A 13,413-nucleotide genomic window follows, 5' to 3' on the forward strand; every position below is an offset into this window, starting at 1 on the left:
ACATACACACACACACATACATACACACACACATATACATACACACACACATATACATACATACACACATACATACATACATACATACATACATACATACATACATACATACATACATACATACATACATACACACACATATACATACATATATACGCATATACCAGTGTGTGAATGTGTGTGTGAATGGGTGGATGACAGGTTGTGTAAAGCGCTTTGGGGTCCTTAGGGACTAGAAAAAGCGCTATACAAATACAGGCCTTACCTTACCTTATATACACATATACATACATATATACATACATACATACATACATACATACATATACACATATATATATATATATATAGCGAAGAAGCTATCACAGCTATCACAAACACGATAGAGTGCAAAGGGTGGTGCTACCAGTTATTACGTTTAGGGAGTAATTAATTAATTAATTAAGTAATTAATTAATTAATTAGGGAGTAATTACTTCTTATATTATAATAATTATAATAATAATTATAATAATTACTTCTTCGCAAAGGACCAGGTTTGGATATTTTTTGGCTTTTAATAAATCAAATTTTCATTTCAAATCTTCATTTTGTCTTTACTCGGACTGTGTATGTCTAACATTACAAATTCTTTGATGATCTGAAGGATTCAGCACACATATGATAATATGTCAGTAAGTCATTAAGAGTGTTTGGTCAGGCAGATCTCTGTGCAATGTTACAAGCCAAAGGGGAGCAACTACAGCTTTGGATGGACTATGTCATTTCAATACTCTGCTGTAATATATCACTATTTATAATACTTAATTGCTTCAATAAAGAACAAATGCTTCATTAACTCCTATCGATTGCATACAAAGGTGTTATTCATTGTTTTGCCCAACTAAAGGCAGGCTACTAACCATGTCCTGTATGATTAGTTATCAGCTGCAGTTACAAAAGTGTTGCTCCATGGGACACAGAGCACCTCTGTTATCTGTCCCTTACACTGAGACAACCCCGGCAGGCTCCACAGTCTGCTCCTGGGCCAGGATCTGTGGCAGCCTCTACAATAAGCTCTGAGGCTTAGGCTCATTTGAGAGGCACAGTGACAATGCAGACAGGCTATCAGTATTGTGCCACACTCACAACAGCTATTTTTGCATTGTTCACAACAGAGGCAACTGGGACAGGAGTTGTGAGCTTTTACAAGTTTAACTGCGCCCTCATGAGCACTAATCTCAGACAGCCTGATGTTATCAGGGAACCAGACTGCCCAGTCAGGCGTGCAGAGGAAAGAGACAGAGGCCTCCCAAAGAGAGACAAACACACAGCGTCTCTTCTGAGTGTTGGAGGAGGCAAACTGTATGACTAATGCTATAACATTTCAATGTGTGCATGAGCATCATCGATTACAAGCTTTGATGGTGACAGACTTTAAAGGCGTCGGCGGTGCTGTCCAAAAAGCTTTGAACACCTAACTGTGTGAAGTCAGCAGACATGAAAAGAATCACAGAAGTTGTCGGTGTTTGCGCTGCAGATTAAAAAGGAGATCGGGGTTCTGAGCCGCTGAGTCACAGGCTGCAAGTTTCTCTCTGAGCTTCTCACTTTACTTTACATCCATTTCCTGAACTACTGGCATGCAGATTTTTTTTTTTTTTACCAAGGGTGAGGTCAGATTTAGGACAACAGATTTTCACTCCAGTTTCCGTCTGCCTGTCCTTTCTTCCCACCTGGGCCCCATGTGCGGAAAAACAGGTTTCTTTTGAGAGCATGTGCATGTTCGGTCACACAGCCTGCAGACAGGCGCAGCCGTTTAAAAGTTCAAAGCTTTGACTAATGTGCTTCTGATTCCCTGAGAAATAAGTTCATCTTGGTCTTTTTCATACACACCCTGTGGAGAGGTACAGTGAATGACATCTATAGATTAGAATGCTCTTTGAAGTTCTGGCAACTTGTCTTTTATGTACTTGGAATTTAGTGAAAGACAAGCAGCTAAAAAGCCCCAAACCAGGTGCTGCTCTCTTCTACTACACTTTATCATGCTGTATTCAGTTTCCTCCTCCCTCTGCTTTGATTATTTTCCAAAGAAATTAGATTTGGCTTTGGGAGATATTGCCTTTATTTGACAAATACAGAAGAGCAACAGACGGACAAAAGAGGAACTGCCCCACCATGTCTGAAGCTAAATCTGGACGGCCAGATGCAAGACAACATGCCAGCCAGCAGCTGTTGCTATTAATATGGAAATTAATGTGGGTGGGGGTTATCATGCAAACCTGTTGCAAAACTCACTTTGAACATGTGTAATAAAAAGAGCTTTGAAACAACACTTTTTAAAAAACTTGTTGATTTTTTCATCCACCCACTTTGACTGCAATCCATCAACAGTTGTTTGATGGCTAACTTAAAAAAGTTTTCCATCTAAATCAGGGATGTCAAACTCATTTTACATTGCGAGCCACCTACAGCCCACTTTGAAGTGAAACTCCCCTTTCTGAAGCCACATATTTGACTGTTTTCTACATCTTAAAGAAAAAGTTGCTGCGACAAAGAAAAGAAATCTGTCAGAAAGTTGAAATCTCTTTAGTACTGAATAGCAGAAATTAGACTCTCTTGTCAGATGTCATTTTTTGGAGGAAAAAAAAGGAGGCCAACAACACTGTACACAATGATAAACTGGTGTGTAATGAGCAAGAAAATAAGGCAGAAAATAGAGATTTTTGATGGGAAACTGGTCTCAAAGTACACTGAGTGAAAGCTGTGAGGGAAGACAGCCAAAGTAAGTGGGAATTCATTACAATGTTTTTCAAACGTAAGGTGTAAAGTAGTCGTCTCCTTTTGCTGCTGGTTCAGTGAATTTTGGTTGGAGAGTGACAAAATCTGTAGTTTTGGAATCTGGGAGATGTTGGCTTCCCGCACCTGTTCGTTAATTGTTTGCCGTTTTAGCTTTTTGGTGGTTGTTGAAATGGTTTTATGAGCTTTTAGCTGAGATTCTGATGTTTCTGTTGTCTATATTCAAACAACAGATCTGGCGGTACATCACATTAAGCTAGATGTTCTCCCACTTGCCCCCGATTGTTTAAAGCGATGTTCAAACAATCAAAATGCATTGTGGGAAATGTAGTTTATAGCCAACATATGCTTTAAGCAGCATACAGTAAATGTATTTGAAGACAATAATGCACAAGCTCTCGCGGGGGTTTCGCTTGCAATATGTGAACTAAATGATCATTTGAGTCTTGTTACTAGCATCTGAAATGATGAACTTTCCTGAAATAGCACACATGAGTTTCCACTTCAAAATTAGTGACAAACTCTGAGTCATCACAAAGACATGTTATAGAGTGTGCACTCACATTTTTTACCACCTATTTGTTCATTTTAAAGTTAGAAGGCAACTATCTACTGATCCCAAGTAGTGCAAAGAAATGTATTCAGTATCTTTGTTTGACAGTAGTGAAAAGTTTAACATTTTAATATAATCGCCCAATCCTCCCTGACACCACGTTACTAGCGCCCTACTCCAGACAAGCCAGACATCCAGATTGAAGGGGACGGGGCGTCTGCAGGGATATTTCTGTGTTTATCCAGACTTTATTATCGTCACTTAGATTTTGGAAATGGTTAATAAGTCTGCTGTCAACCCTAAATCCTCCAGACAAGAATCTGTCTTGGCTCCAGGAAAGAGCCCTCAAGGCATGGCTGAGTGTAAGAGTTAATGAACCCTTAGTTAGTTCTGTCTGCTCACTGACAGTCATCGTCTTTGACTTATCTTGCTGCAAACAGCCACTCAGAGACAATTGAGCCACACAAAGGACGTCCATAATCAGAAAGCTAAAGACCCGTTTTACTTGTAAAAAAGTTCTAACTGTGATCCAACTGTGATGGGCCCTACACAAAGTGGCTGAGTGTGTATGCATCTGTAAATGTGAGTATTCAGGATGTTATTTCCTGGTGAGTGTGAGACATGAAAGCAGTGGGATTTTTATGCCACTGATATCACTGCACACATGCACCAAGCTGTCTCCACCCGATCATGGGAGAAAAACTCCCACCACCACCAACAAAACAAAAAAAACCCCACTCTCAGCAATAGGCTGCATTTGCTGAAATCCCCAAAGGAAAGAAAAGTGAGCAGGATGGAGGAAAAAAAATAACAGCCTACTCTCTCCCACCAATACTTCCTGGAGCCTGGGGCAGTCCTGGATCTGCATGGGTCTCCCCGACAACTGAGCTTTGTCTAGACAGAAACCAATGCACCGCTCACCAGATAGGAATTCAGTAAACCCACAACCCCTCAGTCTCGCACCACCTTTAGCTCTCACATGGCACCCAACGTACAAGTCACAGCTCTCATTGTTTAAATAATCCAGCATTTACACTTCTAACCAACTGCACCACCCTGCTATTCATGAACAGAAATGGATGCATTTAGCTCCAAAGGGTTCTTTCTCTGCAAGAAGGCCAACCCGTTTTACTCCCTACTTTGTGGGAAAATAAACAGGGAGAAGAAAATTCCTGTCGGTCCACATTAAACTGCAGCATCACATCACAAGACGCTTCACATTTAGCTTCAAAAACAGCAATACTGAACACAGACAGGGGTGTGAATGAACAGTTGAATAACATGTCAAACCAAGTAATCTACAACTTGCTATTTTTTTTTACATGCTCTGTTGCTCAAGGATAAACGTCAGCAGGTCGTCCTCCCTTGTATCACCATTACACATTCAGCTGACACTTCCATGCCATTCCTCCAAGGTTACCAACACACAGTGCTCTCACCTTTTCCCCACTTCCCCACACTCAGCATGCCTAACCATCACACATACACTTATTAGCTTACATGCATGCAAAGGTTGTTCTTTCTTTACTGGTTCTGCCAGAGAGGAAGGCTAACTCACTATACCTTTACTACTGGGTGGCAGGTTTAAACATTTTATATACATTCTATTATAAAATAAAATTTTGAGAACATTTAATAACAGGCAGTACTTCACACTTCACTCAACCATTAAAAAAAATGCAAAATAAGAAACCACATTTTGTGGCAACTCATTAGTCTACATTTTATCAATGCTCAGTGCACATTTTCTGCAAAGAAAGCATGTGAGGGTAAGAACGTGTAGGAAATTATGGAAACTATGAGCATCCTGTGTCTAATTCTGAGTCTAATGATGGTAAAAAATCTAATCTAGAAAAGTATATTGTGGAGCACCTCCAGGGTGCAAAAGACTCCTGCAAAGACAATGCAGTCCATTACTTTTATAGATGATTTTTGTGTCCATCTTTTCAGATATTACTCTCCTTTCTACTCTTTTCCACTGCAATGCAAAGCAGGTCAGTGGAAAGTTGCTCCAATTAAAAGGGAAAGTTTATCTGAAGCTACTAATTTTTTTTAAATGTTATTTCTTTAATGATTTGTTGCTTTTAAATTTTAGTCACTTTCACTTTAAAAAAAATGAAAAGATGATTATTCTGTAACTGACATCAGCAAACACATTCATTCATTTGATCAGCTGCTGTGATCGCAATTGCTACCAAGGTCAAAATGACCCCTTCCTCCTGAGGTTTGTCAGGACATCTCAATGAGACCCAGTTTATCTTCGTGTAAGAACTCCATCCTGCAATTTAAAAAAGCAGGGATGATAACTGATCTACAACTAAAATAAGTTAAGCACTCTAAATGTGCTTGATTTCAGCACATAGACTTGGCAGACTCAAAGTTTTGGTGTTATCAGTGGTGTAGCACTAAAGTCTGAGCCCTATACATGTGCAGGCGCAGTGCCACCCCGCTTCTTTTGATGACTCTACTATCACACCTCCTACATAAAACTAAATCAAGCTAAATCTATGTGTCTGAAGTACTCATCCAGATTGTCAGTAAATGTTAAACTACATTTAAATATATTCTTTCAACATACTTCAAATACTGTGTGAATTTTTTAAGCAAGAACTGTACATGAACATAGCCACTGTAGCATCATCTATTGGTTACTTTGTTCTAGACTTCACATCATGAGGTGTTTTTAAGGGAGCAATTTCTCAGCCGATTCAAAGAATGCAATTGCACAAGATGCAACACAGAATGTTTCATAAGCATCTGAGAAACAGCACTTCCCTTCCCGAAATATATGTCGTGTCTGTGACGGAATCAGACTCAAGCAAGACAGATCTGAGTCAGAAACATAGAATCTGTAGTTCATGTATCCGACTCCATGCAGGGTATATGCTCTACTTCAAAAGTGGCCAATGGAACAAAACCTGATGCACTCACAGGTCACATTTGAGTGATGGGAGCAATGTAAACACAAATCGATTAAATGTTTTAATTTAACTATGCAAGTGTGGATTGTTTAATGAGCCATTTAAAAATATATATATAGTTTTTATTAACAAATTTATGCGATAATTAGACAGTTAGACTGCACATATTTATTGCATTACATTGTTTGACTACATGGCATGACTTACAGAGCAAGCTGAGCTTCGAAAGCTGGACCTGAAGACCTGCTAAGTTTAACACATATTTACACATACAGTAACTGTATCTCCATACCAATATCAAACACAAACAAGTTTGGCAGCTTACATCTTTTATGGGTGTTTTTGAAATCTAAAACAAACACTTGAAGTTTGAAAAACTCTTCTCTTTATTACGCTAAGCTGATGTTCTGGTTTTTCATAAACTGGAAAAAATTTGTTGTCAATAATCATAGTGACTCTAACATGCATTGGGTGCATGCTAGATTTTGAGGCAACCAAAAAATTAATTCTGGTATGGCATACCACGTTGCATGGCAGATTGCAACCTGCAAATATAATACTGTCTGCACAAATAAAATGAGAGTCTGGTTTTTAGTCAAATGAGAGCTTCCTGTGGTTTTTGTAGAGAAGTTGATATAATCGCATGATGTAATCAAACATGCCCACTAGTGAGAGAAGGTGGTGTTAAGTGATAGTGGCTGACAGGGAGACTACTTCTGCTGCCACCTGACTGCTTATCATGACGAACACAGGACAGAGAGGCATAAAAAGAGGCTAGGGATGGGAAAGAAAAACACAGCCTTCTGACCTCACACTAACAACTCTCCCACCTCCTTCTTCTTCTCCCTCCGGTGAACTCTAGAGCACCCCAGAGCTGAGTGAGCACACAATGAACAGCCGTGGGAGAGGCAGAAGACAAGGTTGCAGACGTAAGAGCAGCTAGGGTGGACACCGTGCAAAAGTGTCCTAATAGGGACACTACACAAGTGCTTGCAGCTTATGTCTCGTGACACCTGATTGTAAACCTGCAGTCCTAACCCATTACTAATCTGCCCTTTGGACTAACACGTTATTACCAGAGAGTTTGCATACACTGAGTTGAGAGCAATGAAACAGGTATTATTAACTGAGAAAGAATTCGAAACATCCACCTCACCCATCTCTGCACAAGGAGGCAAAGTACATTTGGGAAAGTTTCAGGATGACAAAAACCTATACAGCACATCACTGAGGATTTAGTTTTCACGGAAATTCAAGTTTAACTGGTCTGAATGCAACTGCAATCTCAGTGGACATTTTGACTGAACCCAAATAATAATAAGAAGAAGAAGAACAGAATTACTATTTGAAAGTACATTAGTTTATTTAGTTAAGCATTTGTCTTTAACTTGTCCATTTATAATGTGTCACCTTAAACAGTCACACTTTCAATCATAAATATTTTAAATGTATTTTACAGGAGCAATTATAAAGCGCAGTTAAGCAATTACACTTGTTCAACAGATTTCCTGAAAAAGAAATTAAAAATAATAATCATATTTTATACCTTTTTAAGTTTGTATGCGAGTTACTCTTTCAGCTCTGTTTTTGTTTTCTATCAACTTACAAAAGTTGTTTTGTTATAGACACCATATGTTTGCCAGCTACATTAATAACATAGTTACAGCTAAAATGAAAATAAAAGCATGTCTTTACTAGTTAGGGCACATATCTTTGACTGGGCAAAGGACAGAGAGACCTTCAGAGTCTACAAGGCAAATCAGTTCTCACTTTCACATTAACTGGCTCTACCATTAACCTCCTAAGACCCGAACTCTTCCACGACATGCATTTTTAATTTCTCTTTGATATTTGGGCATATTGGGGCCCGGTGAATGTAAAAACAAAGAATTACCAGATTTTTTTTTACCTTATTTTTGTTTTTAAGAAAAATGAGAGCCACATATGAGGATATTCGTTTAAAATTTTGATAAAACAGCAGCAGTATAATGTCCTCATAAGTGGATATCAGGCCGTTGTAGAGCAACATTGAGTATTTTGGTCTAAATAACCCAAAATGTGATGTCCACATATGTGGACGGCAAGTCCTAGGAGGTTAAACATGGCGTCATTGTGCAGTAATCTCATAATAACCATTAATATTGTCATTCCAGTTCTGTAAGATATAAGAAGAATTCTGCAACCCCTCCTGCCTTCATCTCCAAGACAGAAACAATGAAGTCTGTAGTACGTCTTTCCAAAGAGAAAGCATTGAAGGGAAGGATTATAAGACTTTTTTCAGATTTCCATGCACTGCAGCTTTAACAAGGTTTTACAATGTAGTGTAGGTTTTGTGTTGTAGTCATGCATACCATGTTTGGCTCATGTCAGAAGCATGCTGAACAATAGATCAGTCAGTGATACTGCTCATTTCCAGTCATGACAGTGAAAACACCAAATAAACAGGATTTACTGCCTCCACCAACCAGTCAAGCTGCAGTTCACATTTTCCCCTCTAGTTCCTAAACAATGCACAACGGACAGAAAATCATTTTTGCAGAATATTATAAAGTGAGGTTGACCTTTTGCATTTAAAAATTAATTACTTTATCACTTCATTCTTTCTTTTTTCACTCTTCATACATTTAGTAAGGTTAAAGCAACTTTTGAACACCAAATTTGAATAATTTCATTACTGACTTGCATTTCACTCTCAGCATCTTCAGCAACTTCAAAACTTCAATGTCAGTTTGTCTGCCACATGTTCTGACCTGCTGTGTCACTGTTGAGAAGTGAATCACAGCTGCTTCGATTTTAACAATGAAAGCTAAACAGAGCGCTTTTCAATATATAATCTCTTGGCAATTAAGCATTTACATCAGTAAGAGTATTTATGCTGTCATTAGGTTACAAAGACCTAGACAGGTCTGCGATTTCAAAAGTGCAGAAATCTGTAGTTTCATGCAATAGCGACCTGCTTATTATCCAAAATAAGCAATTTAACTTCCCAAAAGATTACCTCAGTCTGTCTACATGACCTACATGATATGACAGTCAAACCCGGTCCAGTGCAGAGAGTTCAGATGGTGGCTGAGCCTTTTTCAGTCATGCATTTTGGAGTATTATAATGCTGCATTCATTCAAAGCACCGACCAGGATCTCACAGGGAAAGTATGTGCGCACCAGTTGGAGCGGTTTGTTTTGAGAACAGTGCAACTGCATTGGAACGTGGCTGCAGTGCTGAGCTGCATACCACCCTGTTTCATCTCTAATGAATGGCAATCAAAGGCACATTTTTACAGCAGCGCAGACCACCAAGTGTATACTTGTAAGGCAATGCAATTAAAAGCAACTTATTTCTGGACTGGAAAATATTTCGCTGTGCCACTGTCTGGTAGAGAAAAATGTTTTAGGAAAAAAAAAAATCAAAGCAGGAAAGAGCAGCTTGTACAAAAGAATCCCAGGCATGCAACCAGTGGCTAGGCAGAGTTTCTGGGCAGGATGACATCCCGACGGCTGCTTGGCCTCCCTCTCTTAACTGCCAAACCCTTATGTTTGTTAACTGGACGCCAACACTCCCTGAACGGCTTCTGCAGCAAAGATCAGGGTGGCTGGAATTCTCGTCTGGCAGACATGTGGCACAGGAGCGTCTCAAAGTGGACACCACAGCACACGAACAGATAAAGCAGCCTGTGTGCACTGTTTATTGTCAGGGCCCTGAAACCATGATTAGAGGGTTGGGTTTTTTTTGTTTTTTTAAACAGGGCACATTTGTTGCTATGCAGAAGCACTTTCTAATACCTTCTATACAATAGCATGTACAATGACAGATGCATATGAAAACAAGCAGCTGCTGCTTTGTCTCTACAAGGGAAAGTCACCCATGCTTTGTGTGAACTATAGCTGGAGTGGACAGGTACTATAGTTGCATGCTCAAAAAACAAAACAAAACAAAACAGGAATGCAGGTTTGCAGGATAAAAATATGCCTTTAGGAGGATAGAAATGGAGCTAAACAATGCATGGAGCCTGTGTAGACAGCTGCATGCATTGATTAATGAAGATCATTACTACATCATCAGATATGCAGTACAGGGACAACTGAACGCTTCCTGTGTGGACACAGCTTAACTGCCTATTGCCGTGTTAGTACCTCCATGAGAATGTACACAGTCCACAACTGGGGTAATTACAAAAATCTTGCTAACCTACCCACATAATGCTTATGTTCTAATGTTGAAACGGATCATGTTTACCATGTTAACCATTATTTACAATTATTTTTTCTATAAGGAAATGGCAGTGGATCATCTTTCAGTTCATCTTTAGAAAACAACTCTCTGTTGTTGCAGACTGGAGAATGTATTCAGTTCTTGAACCATGCATGCGTGCGCAAAACTTCATGTCAGCCAGTCCACTCAATAATTGCTGAGATATTTCAATCTAAACTTAGAAAGTACCTTGCCATCCCTGGAGATTATAAGGAATACATACAAGAAATACTTGCAATTACCTTCACAGACAGAGAAGCTGGCAGTTGCATGAAAATTCTATTGATGGAAACTGGATATGCAGTGACCTAGTTGTTGACTAAGCTGATATTTCATCGGGAGCAACAAGAGGGCGGCATTGTAATTACACATCTGAAACTGTAGCAATAATTCATTTGTGGCTTTATGTCTACATAATGATGGGTAGACTGGACATTCTGTTTTATTCTCACAAAGCATGCCATGGAGAAGGTTCCTGTGCTAACAATAAACTACATAGTAGATTTATAGGATTAGTCTAATGCATATGGTTCCCACTGAAAAGGGTTTTACAGGTAAACAAGGGGCAAGTAGAATCAGTGGCTGAAGTAGCCCCAGCTGCACACTTCTGAGACTTTATGTTCTTTGACTTGCAAACTTGATGAATCTGTTTGTCCTACTTCAAAGCCAACATGTGTCTACATTATAGTTCTGCAGATAGAAGAGCTAATCTCAAGTGGCATCTGCAAGCCTTCGGGGCAATCAAAGGCCACCCAGTGAACGCCAGTCCATGTTAGAGGTACATAAATAACACTAGAACTTAAATCTCTGTTTCACTGCAGTTTCTAGGAACACGGGACCAGTGCAAAAGAAAGTCCAGATGAAAAAGAAATGCTATCGAATGCATTTACTTCCCATACACTTCAAATACGTTTTCCAAGAAACAACTTGAAGCATGGAATGTGCGACATGAGAGGAAAAAAAACTTCGCAAAGCAAAGTACAAAATAAGTGCTGCCCGGCATGAGAACTGGTGAGCAAACTACTTCCTGCAGAGGGGCCGGCCACTCCTGCCTCAGCCCATTGCTAACCGGTATGAGTAGGAGTGTGCGTGCATGTTTGCGTGTACAGTAAGTGATTGTGGGGTGAGAGGGAAATTCGAAGGGAGGGGTGGGGTTGTTGTTCAGGAAGTAGACACAGTGCAACAGAGGAGAAAGGAAGGAAGATGCCCATATATGAGCAGGCGCTTACGAAACAGGATGGAGGACATGACTGAAGAGGCCTGGGATCTCCCGTGGGTGCAGAAATAATTAAGTAAATGTGAAAAAACCTCCTACACATATAAAAACACACACACTGTCAATCAAAAAACGCCAAGCCCCAATTTTCATGCATCCTGACGCTTGCACAGTAAACTGCTGTGTTCAGTTAAGATCTCACATTAAACCTGCTCAGTAAGAAAAAAAAAAAAGGTGTTAGAAATTGAAGCAGTTAATGAGGAACCAAGATAGTCCCACCAAATGCAAGACATTGCCCCCACAAGGTTTCTGTTAGCACAGTGGAAAGACTATAGACAGAGGCCCTGCAGCCAATTAATAACACACCTGCCCTCAGGCAAAAAGAGCCTTTGTTTAACACCTGCATGTAGACTGGGTCACCTTTTTTCACTTACTGTTTGATTTAAATTCAGGTGAATGCATATTTTTCAAAGTACTTACTTTGGACCTACAACTGATTTAAAGCTTTTATTTCCTGAGGGGCTGCCCCCACAAATTGCACGGTAGTTTACATTACACACACCATAAATTTCACTATACACCCACAGGTTCCTATAAAGACAAAGGGTTTGTGTTGTACCCCTACACAAACATGTAAAAAAAAACAAAAAAAAAAAAAACGCACACATTATTAACAAATGCAAAGTTCTTAACAGGGTCACTCTGCACAACACATGAGTATTCACACACAAGAGTCCCAACACAGCTGCAACAAATGAGCAGATGTGCATGCTTATGGAGGTCCCAGTGTGGGACATTTCAGATTCTCAGTGTTTCAATGGCATAAGCGAAAAAGGAAAAACAAAGCGGTTTCTACATCAGTTATTAATTTAACAGACCTTCAATATGCTGCAGCAATGAAAGGGTTATCTCACGCCTAACATAAGGACAAACCTATAGACTGTATAATACTGCCACCATGTGGGGGAAATTTGTAGAATTGAGTCATTCAACTATCTGTAAGAAGGTATCCACAGAGAAACTAATCTGAAACTAGCTTTTTCTTTCATTTCCTAGATTGATATTGTGTTAGCAGCAGATCTCTTAATTAAAACAGATACAAGTAACAAAGAACAGATTGTTTCCTTGCGTATTGATTGGCAAACCTGAGACTTTTATTACGTGTAATATACTTTTAACTGAGTTATTAGCCAAGACATTTTTATTATATTTAGGTGCATATTTTCCTGACCAAGAAAATAACAAACATTAGTTCAAGTAAGTATCCAATGCACCTAATCATAGGTAATTATTTAGAGAAATTAATTCATTAATGCTATCAAAACAGCTTCTATTTCTAGTTAGAGAAGATTCTTTGGATCTAAATCGTGATTTTGTAGAAATGTTTTAAGTACTGATATCATTTGGAGCCAAAACGTGTACAGGCTTTTCTTCCTTTCTTCTTTCTGGCCTGAATCTAGTAATGTTTCACATTTTTCCCCTCTAATATTAAATGAAGAACCACTCAGAAAATAGGCCATTTAAGGCCCTCACAGTAAATTCATATTAAAGGGGTTATCAAGTATAAAGTTGGATGCTTGAAAACAGGGACAGGGGTGAGTAAGATCCAATTTCATACAGTTAAGTGAAACAAATTATAAATGTTATGTTTCACTGTGTTTGAAGCATACATTACCAGTAATGTAATCAGTAGCTTGTA

At 39.1% G+C, this 13,413-nt stretch overlaps 1 protein-coding gene across 2 annotated transcripts in view; it reads right to left on the bottom strand.

The window, feature by feature from the left end:
• gng12b (guanine nucleotide binding protein (G protein), gamma 12b) overlaps nucleotides 1–13,413 on the bottom strand; it is a 29,517-nt gene that overhangs the window by 11,225 nt on the left and 4,879 nt on the right. The window lies entirely within an intron of this gene.

This window comes from Haplochromis burtoni, unplaced genomic scaffold (genome assembly GCF_018398535.1).
Source record: "Haplochromis burtoni strain Fernald_Lab_line unplaced genomic scaffold, NCSU_Asbu1 Contig_13, whole genome shotgun sequence".
NCBI classification, from domain to species: domain Eukaryota; kingdom Metazoa; phylum Chordata; class Actinopteri; order Cichliformes; family Cichlidae; genus Haplochromis; species Haplochromis burtoni.